The sequence below is a fragment of the Chenopodium album genome, chromosome 20, assembly GCF_948465745.1.
Source record: "Chenopodium album chromosome 20, dcCheAlbu1.1, whole genome shotgun sequence".
Classification (NCBI taxonomy): Eukaryota; Viridiplantae; Streptophyta; class Magnoliopsida; order Caryophyllales; family Amaranthaceae; genus Chenopodium; species Chenopodium album.
In genome coordinates this window covers 25,911,962-25,922,937 of record NC_137853.1, presented here as the reverse complement: position 1 = coordinate 25,922,937, position 10,976 = coordinate 25,911,962, and the positions used below count along the sequence as shown (strand labels likewise).

The window sequence follows — 10,976 nt, the reverse complement described above, 5'->3', positions numbered from 1 at the left end:
AAAGGTCTTTTAAAGCCCCATCCAACTACACTATTATTGGACCTTAATCATGGACCAAAATAAACTGAAATGGACGTTTTCAAATAAATAAAGTTATTTTCAAAAACAGAGAGAAAAGAAATTAATTAAAACTAAACCGCGACACTAGACTTTCGAATCACTTTCACTTCATTCGATTATGTTTCGACGCACAAGGCATTCATCACTGGGTTTGGTTTTGGGGAGACACAAATGGGTGTCTACAATTATGTTATTCGTAGCGGACAGCGTTTTGCCCGATACACAAATTATAATATTCGTAACAGGCAAACTTATTAGGGTTCCCTCATTTTCTGCTGAATTGCGTCGTCGTTAGCCTTTAAATTTATTTTGTTTCAATATTTTGGGTTTCCAATTTTTCCCCAATTGGCAGTTTTTCATCAGGGTAAAATAACCCTAATTTTTATTATTAGAATTTTGGTGTTGATTTCGAGTTTGATTTTTCAAATTGTTTTTAATTTTTTGATGAATCCTAAATCCTGATTTCAGTAAAATTATAATAATTTTCATGTTGAATAGAGATGAAGCAATGAAAGAGGAAGAAGGGCAAAGTGTAGCTTTCAAAGCAGCAGTATTTCTAGAAATATCAACAAAATTAATGTTGAAGGTGAGGAAAAAAAATTCTAGATCTGAATTTTGTTGTATGAATGTCTTATTGTTGAATTTTCATAATTAGAGATTAAAAAGTATTGAATTTATATTTTCTTTATTGTAGAAATATGTTAGGGATTGATAAAATGCTATTCATGATTGTGTTTTGGTGAAGTTTCAGACCAATCTCTTGATCTGATTTCTTTTTATTGTATTTTTTCTCGGTAAAGTTGATGATTTTAGCTAGAATATGCATACTATTATTGTTTGTGCTAATCATTGTTGCGTAGATTGTGAAAGGATTAAAGTGGCTTATCTTAGTTGTTAATTTAGTACCTCTTGATCTTTGTATACATTATGGATTGATAATATATTAACTCATTGATCTGAAGTTTCCCTTGTTTACTAGTTGAAATTTATAGTTCTTAATATAAAATATGCAAAGTTTACTACAAGAACTGGTGGTCTTCACATAAATAGGAATACAAAACAGTACTCTTCATAATTCATTGTAGAAAGCTTTTGTCTTCCGCTTTGTTGGTTTGTATACATACTTCGGTCCATCCTTACCATCTAAGGGTAAGGTCGTAGTTCTATATATTTAAACTTTAAAATCGTGATATATTTAATTTTAACATAAGATTCTCTTTACAGATTGCTTGTGATTTTGTTAACCAAATTCAATTCATTCCCCAAAATGCATGTGCTATGTTCTCCCAAATCCCAATCCATTGAGGCATTGTCAAAGGAAGAGATATAATGTATAAGTAATATTCATAACAAAATGTTCCTCACAAGCACATAGTATAGGTAAGCTTGTTGATTTCATTTTTAGGAGTTTATAGATATGATAAAATATTCTTTCTGTTTTTTTTTTCTTTTTTTTTTTTTGTGAAATTTTAAAGTTCTGTTGTTAAAATTATGCATTTCATGTTTGTATTTATTGGTTCTATATGAAATTTTGTTTGAGATTAAGCTGCAAAATCAATATGAGTAACTAATTCTCTCACGAATTGTGTAGAGATGATTGAATGAAACTAGAAAAAAAAAAGGTGGCATGACTTTCTTGTAGATTTGTAATGGTCTACATGAAATCGGACCAATCCTCTTGAGGAAAAGATTTTCTATGTATTACTGGGTACTAAGCCAATTGCATCATAACCCATTTATCTGCATTTCTTTTACTGTGCTGGAATTTATTACTTTGTGCTTGAAGCCTTGCACTAGTTTTAATCCCAGGAAAATTAAGCTAATATAGACCAGTAGCAGCTTACATTTTCTTCAATTTTAATCAATGTCAAGTACAGAGATTCTTCTATAGGTAAATCTACTTAGTTGTCCTTCTCTTCATGAAAGTGAGTTCATATCTAGCTGCTTACGCTCTGCTATTTTCAATATAATTGATAAATGGGAGCTCAAAACATATTATATTGCACTATAGCCAATGACATTAGAGTAGTGGAGTTAGCCAGTCAATGGGAGATATCTACTGTCCTAGATTGCTGAAATAGTATGTAGTTGTTGTACTATTTATTTGATTGATGCAAGTTATTTTTGTGAAGGGGATTTCATGGGCGGAATTTTGGTTGGTGATATAAGTAGTAATTGTTACAGTATAGATTATACTCATTCTTCGATCTTAATCTCAATTATTATTATTATGACTTCTCTACTAGAATATTACAATTATTTTTTTAACTATTTGATTGATAGATTTAAGTTATGTCACTCGATTAATTTATTCTTGATCTCAAATTGCAGGAACCAAAAAGCTAGAATTCTAAAGCCTTGGAATTTGAGATCAAAGTTGCAGTAACTTGGAAAAATGGTGGAAGATGTAAATGATACAACATTAACTTAATGGAAAATAGATTAAATATCTTATTACCATTGAGATTCGCTTTTGCTCTTTCTTTCTTTTTTTTTTTTTTTTTTACTGTAATTTTAACTTATTAGGTGATAATGAATATAGGTTTTTTGCCTTTTCCTGGATGTATAATGTGTATGAAGTATATTTTTCTCACAATTAATTGATGAAATTATTGTGATATAATTATTGTGCAAGCTAGTTAGCTAACTGATCCAGCACAACATGTGTTGGATTTTTTTTTAATCGAGAAACACATTATTTGTAACGGGCATATATCATGTCCGTTACAAATAACCTGTTATTCGTAACGGGCAAAACAAATGCCCGTTACGAATAATGGGTTATTCGTAACGGGCATTTGTTTTGCCCATTACGAATAACTACCTATTTGTAACGGACTCCTGCCCGTTACGAATGACACTTTTATTCGTAACGGCCGTATTGGTAACGCTCACTGCCCGTTACGGAAAGCCTATTTTTGCCCGTTACGAATAGGCTTTTTTCCACTAGTGTCGTGGTTATCTTAGATATGAACCTACTTATGTATTGCAACCGGCCAATAAATCCCCGAATTTGCTTTTCGGTTTTGGGCGGTGGCATGGACATGATTGCTTTAATTTTGGTGGGATCTATCTCTATTCCTCTAGAGCTTATGACATATCCCAAGAGTTTTACCTGAGGTAACTCCAAAAGCACATTTGGAGGGGTTTAATTTCATGTTGTATTTTCTTAATCTTTCAAAGAACTTTTTTTAAGGCTATTGGGTGTCCTTTGCGGTCTTTTGATTTTACAATCATGTCATCCACATAGACCTCCACTTCTTTATGCATCATGTCATGGAGTAGGGCAGTTGCTGCTCGTTGGTAAGTAGCACCCGCGTTTTTTAACCCGAATGGCATTACCATGTAGCAATAAGTACCCCAAGGTGTTATGAATGTTGTCTTTTCCATATCTTCTTCGGCCATGAGGATTTGATTGTATCCTGCGTACCCATCCATAAATGAGAGAAGTGCATGATTTGCTGTGTTATCTACCAAAATATCGATGTGTGGTAAAGGGAAGTCGTCCTTTGGACTTGCCTTATTTAAATCTCGATAGTCGACACACATTCGAACTCTACCATCTTTTTTCGGAACCGGGACGACATTGGCGACCCATTCGAGGTATTTGGATACCCTGATAAAACCTGCAGTTATTTGTTTTTGTACTTCTTCTTTTATCTTAAGAGCCACGTCGGGTTTCATTCGACGTAACTTTTGTTTTACAGGTTTCATTCCTGAAATTAATGGTATCGTGTGTTGAGCTATTTCTCTATTAATGCCTGGCATATCTTCGTATGACCAAGCGAATACATCGATAAATTCTTTAAGTAGATTAATTAAATCGGTTCTTTCTTCTTTGTTTAGTGTTAGTCCGATTTTAACTTCTCTTTTGATGGTTGGATCTTTTGAGATATCAACCGTTTCTGTATCCTCAATTATTGGTGTCTTATTTTCAAGTGTTTCCATTTCTTTAATTATTTCTTTATCATTTTCATCATTAGTTAAGCAATGCTCGTCATCTTTAGATAAGGAAAAACAAGAGGAATACGGGGAAGAAGACATATTATTAAATTCAGAAATCATTACATCAAATAAAGAAATGTCCGTCGGGACTTGATTGCTAACTATCCTAGGAGTAGAAATAGAAGATGAGGGTGCTACAACTAAAGACTTTGAAGACTCGATAGGGGAAGACTCTAACTCAGACTCTGACTCAGACGATTCTTCGAACATTGGTCCTTGTCCTGTAGTTACTGAAATCTTCTTTCCATTTGTAGTGGTTATCTTCACCGTCTTGCGCCATCCACGCTATTGATCTTCTATTGGAGTGATAAGTTCGGAGGGGTCAAAACTTTCATTTTGGAGAAGCGCTTGGATAAGTGAAGAATCGTCCTCCGTGTATCTTGATTTATTCTTTTCCCTTCCAAAGAGGAGTCCCATGACATTAAAGTCGAAACAAGGAGGTGCCCTCTCTCCTTATAAGTTGGAGCTGGGATCTCGTCTAGGAAGCAACAATCCAAAAAGATTTCGAACCCAGGTTGCCTTATACCATTTACAACGAAGGGTTCAGGAAATTCATGACAAGGGTAGTCCTCTCCTTCTCTTATAAATTGTCCATTTAAAGTGAGAGGATATTGATCCATGGGGATCTCCTTTTTTTGTGTGCGGGCATTTCTTCGTGCTCTTGATTTTTCCTGGGCCCGCTTAAGGTCTTCGCGAGTTGGTTCAAAACCAAGTCCGAAAGTATCCAATTTAGGGAGGCCACGTAAGCCCATGTGTTTAGCTATTCCTTTCTTCTTTCCTAGAGTCATTCCAGGAAAGTGTCCTTGCTTTCTTAGGATAGCATTCGTTGTCATGTTTGAGTGGAGGTCGTAATGAAGAGAGGTCCTTTCATCTTCCTCTATTAAGGAGACCTCTTCGCTAAAACCCCACAAATCTTCATCATTTTCATCATGTTCCACATTAATTAGTGGATTTTCTACTGTTTTGATTCTCATAGATGAAGCATCAATAGTAATTGGAATGCCTCCAACTATGGCCTTTACTTGTTGATGAAGAGATGAAGAAACGACCTTTAAATCATGAAGCCAAGGGCGTCCCAATAGTAAGTTAAAAGATGTCTTGATATCTACTACTTGAAATGTAGTGGCATGCTCAATTTCACTCGCCGTTATGTTCATGGTAATTGTCCCTAGTGCTTGACGACGTGAATTATCATAAGCTCTTATGCCTTGAGTTGATGGGGATAAATCCTCATCTCTTATTCCCAACATTCTTGTGGTTCTAAGTGGGCACACATTAATTGCTGAACCGTTATCCACAAGAGTCATGGGGACGTTCATTCTTTTGCATATGACTGTGAGGTTTAGAGCTTTATTGTGTTTGTCACCTTCCGGTGGTAGATCTTTATCCGAAAAAGTGACTAAATTGATTGGACTTGGAAGGTCACTCGTGAGGAAGTTAGCAAGTCCCTCAAGAGTAGTGTCCGAATCTATGCCTACTTTAGCCAGCGCATCCATTACTGCAACTCTATGTTCTCGAGATGTGGCTAAAAGTTTCCATACATTCATTTCCACTTTAGCCTTTTTTAACTGTTTGACAACATCGTTATCTTCTATAATAGGCACGGGAATTTGCTGAATAGAAGGTATAGGTTGTGTTGAAATGGGAGGTTGTATTCTCCCGGACCTAGTGAGGACATCTATGGGCGAATCCTCCTCGTCCCAAATGTCACTTACTGGGTATATTGTTGATAGAGGAGTTTCTTCAATGTCTTTAAGGTAAACATCCTCATCGTCACTGTCCCATACACCATTAATCTGAAGGAGTTATGTCTTCGATAAGTGCAATTACTAGATATATCATAGGATCACAGTTATGGAGATAATAAGTTCATACTATATGGTTGCCATTGTCTATTGCTAGATATGACAATTGGACTTTGGGCTTATCAAATGGTCCAAAGCCTTATAGTATGGATCCTACAAGGTCACACACTAGAGTATTGGGTTAAACAAGTTAGAGGCCCATTATTGGGCCTCATGAGTATATGACACATCTTATGTTTGGGCTTGGATTGTAAGTAGAGTTCAATTAGGATTTGGACATGGTTTTATTTCTAGATATGATCTATAAATATAAACCATGCCTAGGGTTGCATGATACAACAATTTACACACTGTGAATTGTCAGACAAGCAACCAAGAGATCCCAAACCCTAATTCCCCCTCTCACTTTCGGCCCTCTCCTTCTCCTCCCTAGATCCGTGCGCCCCCCTCTTGTGGTGGTGCGTGTGGTGGCGCGTGGGTGGTGTTGTGGTGTGCTCGTGACTCTAATCTCCGTTGAAGGTTGATTAAAGCGTTCGGTCACAACTAACTAGCATTAGTGGAGGTTTAATCCGTGCTCGTGGACTAAGTAGAGGAATCACACGTGGGGTTCTTTGTCTCCCTTGTTCTTGCTCGATCACTAGTGGAATCACGCTTCAAAGGTATAATTCTTACTTCTTTATGTGTTATGCATGAGATCCTTGGCTTGGTGCTATGTGAATATGATTCATGTTAATTCCGCATTTAGTACCTTTAATCTCCTACAGTGGTATCAGTTAGCCTCTTGCATTTACATATATTGAGTAATAATTCTTTGATAATCCACAATTTTAATTCAATTAGGAGGGAGAATATTTAATTATGAGTCAATTGTTATTTTAAATGTGATTTAACAATATAGAATCATTAAAGGTGTTTAATTTGCTCCATATTAGCCATCAATTGATCCGAATTTTGCCCCAAAATAATCAAAAAATTCGAACCCCTAAACCCTAATTTCGAAAATTTCGAATTTTAAACCCTAATTTGTGAAATTTTGTGTTTAAATTTTGATTTATTTCGATGGTAATATGTTTAAGGAATTTAATCTATTTGATTACATGTTAAAATTATGAATTTTTCATGGTCAAATTATTTAATTTAAGTGTTAAATTAAATTGGGGATTAATTTCATCAAGAACCCTAATTTCAAAATTGAATATGATTTAATTTTGGGATTAATTGGACCACATAAAATTTAATTAATTTTACAAAAGTTGTTTTGATTAATTAAAAACAACAAAAAAAAAAGAAGAAAGAACAGCAGCAGCACCGCGGCTGGGTGGCGCTGCCACGGTGGTGCCGCTGCTGGTGGTCCAGGAGGGAGGTGCGGGGCTGGGTCAGGCAGCAAGGAGCAGCGCAGCAGTGCACCACCCCTTGCGTGTGCTGCTGCTGCTGTTTGTGCGTCACTGCAGGGGCAGCGCACACCGTAAGGTGTGCGGCCACCGTGGCTGGCTTCGGCTGGCCACACCACGGTGGCTGACGCGGCTTATTCAAAAAACAAAAAAAAAATTTATTTTATTTTATTTTAGTTAAAATCAGATTTCAAATTTTAAAAGATAAGTTTAAATTTTGAATAGATAATTAACAAATTTAAAGTTGTTATTTTTGTTAAGTTTGGATAATTATGGAGCAAAAGATTTTATAAGGATAATAATATGATTATCTCATAATTATTTATGGATAATAATTGATTTAAAATATGTGATTGACAAGTAATTAGGATAGAATTCCTAAATTATTTAGGATAATCATGGAAAATAAATATGATTTATATTCCATAATTTCAAATAAGATTTGATTCTATCTCATACCTAAATTAAAATATATGATATTTTATAATTGGTTATGATTAATATATGATATTATCTAATTACAGTAATTAATTAAAATATGAGATATTTATAGCCATGTTTCCTTCATTATGATCATCAGATGTTATAGTTTAGGAAAGCATGATGAGTGATTTATTATATGGCACTTTATAATATATGATATTGTTTATTGCTATATATAGACTAGTATGGCCCATAGATTCTAAAATACGATCTGCGCATTGTGATGTATTTTTGTAATCTAAATACGGTCTGCGTACCGTTGAGTATTTTTGTAATTTACTTCATTTTATTTAAGTAGTAGATAGAATAGAATAAAATTACAGGTTGCAGTTGATCCAAAAACCAATGAAGTGAAAGCCCAATGGAGCAAGATGGATGAGATACATGAAGGTTCAAGTGGGAGCATTTTACTTAATTAGCTTTCTTAGGATTAAGGGGCCATACTATGTCATGTTTTATTGCATTAGTAGATTATGCATGTTTAAGTTTATTTATGTTGCTTGATGATGCGCTAGAGTTCACTATACAATCACAACATAATAAATCTAGATCCCAGTAATATTGATGCAGCTTTTCCAATTAAAAACCCGACGAAAACCTTGATCGTTTGTGATGGGTCGGCCTCAGCAGAGCGTCATATTATATCTTGGGGAAGTGGGGGTAGGACCGCATATCTACACTTTTAATTGGTTATATTCAACAAGGTTACCTAAAGCGTTTAGAACCTTGAAGCTAAGAGTAATAATTAAACATGCGATGGTTAATTATTCAACCAAGAATTACAAGAGTTGTAATCAGTAAAGAGTTTACTCACCTTGAAAATGTAATGGTTGATTGCAGGGCCTCACTCTGGTTAATTATTGCACTAATAAAGGATCTTGGAATCATTTTATTCAATAGGGATCATTTAAATATTGAATAAATGCTTTAAAGTTACCAATAAATAAACTTGTGTTACTTTAAATTTATCAAACATAATTATTAAATTTTGCCTCGTTTTGTTTTTGTTTGTAGATGAATAACTTATATGACAACACAGATTTACCAATGAAACTCAATTTAAGGCTTAATCTCAGAAACTACAGGCAATGGGAGGGCGAATTGAGAAATGTTCTCACAAGCTTCAAGCTTGATGCTCGCCTATATGTTCCCGTTGAGAACAAGTGTGCTCCTGGTCAGGACCCTGAAATGCATGCAAAATTAGTTTTGGATGCAATAAAGGTCAAGAACCATTCCAAACTGTTGGTATAATAGGTTCAGACGGTATGAGGTGACCAACTTATATCAATGTCTTCGTGCTATCTGCAGAGGTGGCATGGGGGCATTGGGTAGCGGAGGTTCAAACGATCCACATGTAAGAGAGATCGTTAACTCGATCCCTCAGATTTACTATTCCTGGGCTGACAGTTTAAGGTATGAGACTTACCGGATTCATGGTAACATAATGGCAAAGAAACTCTTACCTGGTCAGTCAGTGAGGAACCATGTCAATGAATTGGTTGATATGATCAACCAAATGGATGTCCTCGGGAAACCGATCGATGATGATTCTGCGCGTGATATTATCTTGTTCTCGCTCCATGCTGGTTTTGACATTGTGAGACTTTCTCATAATGATGAGGGATCATCAGCGAATTTGATCAATATCTTACTTAACCATGCTGAGGAGTACCTGATTAGGAGAGATTGCCAGTGCTTCTATTGTGGTGGATGGCAAGCCCATACACCAGGGTGTCCCCATTATACACCAGTGAAAACAGAAGGTAAGGAGTTACTTGATGTTTTTGTTGTAGAAATTAATCTTACTTCATCTTCCACTTGGGTATTTGATACCGGATGTGGTGCTCATATCGTTAATGACGTGCAGGGCTTGAAAGGAAGTAGGAGGCTAGATCCAGGGGAAGTAACACTTCGAGTAGGAAATGGAGCAAAAGTTGCTGCACTTGCTATTGGGAGTTATCATTTGAGACTTCCTTCTGGATTAATTTTAGTACTTAATAACTGTTATTTCGTTCCCAGCATTACTAAAAACATTATTTCAGTTCCAGTTTTAGATACTGAAGGTTTTTCATTTGAAATAAGAGACAAACGTTGTTTTATTTCGAAAGAAAACATGTTATATGCTAATGCTAAGTTAATTAATGGTTTGTATGTTTTAGAATATACAACTCATGTCTACAACATAGATCATAAAAAGCAGAAAACAGATGGTTCAAACCCAACTTACCTATGGCATTGTAGGCTTGGACATATTAACCAAAAGCGCGTCCAGAAATTACATAAGGATGGACTCCTTTCTTCTTTTGATTATGAATCATTTGAAAACTGTGAGTCATGCTTGCTTGGGAAAATGACTAAGTCACCCTTTACGGGTATAGGTGAAAGAGCTAGTGACCTTTTGGGACTCATACATACAGATGTGTGTGGACCAATGAGTTCAAAAGCCAGGGGTGGATATAATTACTTCATTACTTTCACTGATGATTTAAGTAGATATGGTTACATTTACTTAATGAAGCACAAGTCGGAAGCCTTTGAAAAGTTCAAAGAATTCCAGAATGAAGTACAAAACCAGCTTGGGAAGACAATTAAGGCACTACGATCTGATCGTGGTGGCGAATATTTAACCCAAGAATTTGATGAACATCTGATTAATTGTGGAATACTTTCACAATTAACCCCTCCAGGGACACCTCAATTAAATGGAGTGTCAGAAAGGAGAAATAGGACTCTACTAGATATGGTTCGGTCCATGATGAGCTTTACTGATCTTCACATATCCTTTTGGGGATATGCATTAGGAGCAGCGTCCAGAGTACTAAACAGAAGCCCATCCAAAGCAGTTGAGAAGACACCATATGAGTTATGGCATGGAAAAGTTCCAAATTTGTCTTATCTCAAGATTTGGGGATGTGAAGCCTATGTAAAACGTTTACAAAGCGATAAACTACACCCTAAATCAGATAAATGTTTCTTTGTGGGCTATCCTAAAGAAACAAGAGGGTATTACTTCTACAATCGCGAAGATAACAAAGTGTTTGTTGCTCGCGATGGTGTCTTTCTAGAAAGGGAATTTCTATCTAGAAAGCCAAGTGGGAGTAAAGTGGTTCTCGAAGAAATTCGAGACGAGCAACAAATGGATGTGGATAACACCACATCATAGGCGAGGGCGCATGAAACGATTAATCATGCGTCGGAGCAAGCTAATTCCACCAGCGAGACTCCTATCGTC

The 10,976-nt window shown here is 35.8% G+C and overlaps 1 long non-coding RNA gene across 2 annotated transcripts; it reads left to right on the top strand.

The window, feature by feature from the left end:
* The first annotated feature begins 283 nt into the window (after positions 1-283).
* LOC145599465 (uncharacterized) lies at positions 284-2,683 on the top strand. 2 transcript variants are annotated; one of them, XR_014103763.1, is made up of 4 exons: positions 284-424; positions 559-646; positions 1,285-1,440; positions 2,392-2,683. It is a non-coding gene; the product is annotated as an uncharacterized LOC145599465 (long non-coding RNA). The 2 variants fall into 2 exon arrangements; XR_014103762.1 differs by lacking the exon at positions 1,285-1,440.
* The last annotated feature ends 8,293 nt before the right edge of the window (positions 2,684-10,976 follow it).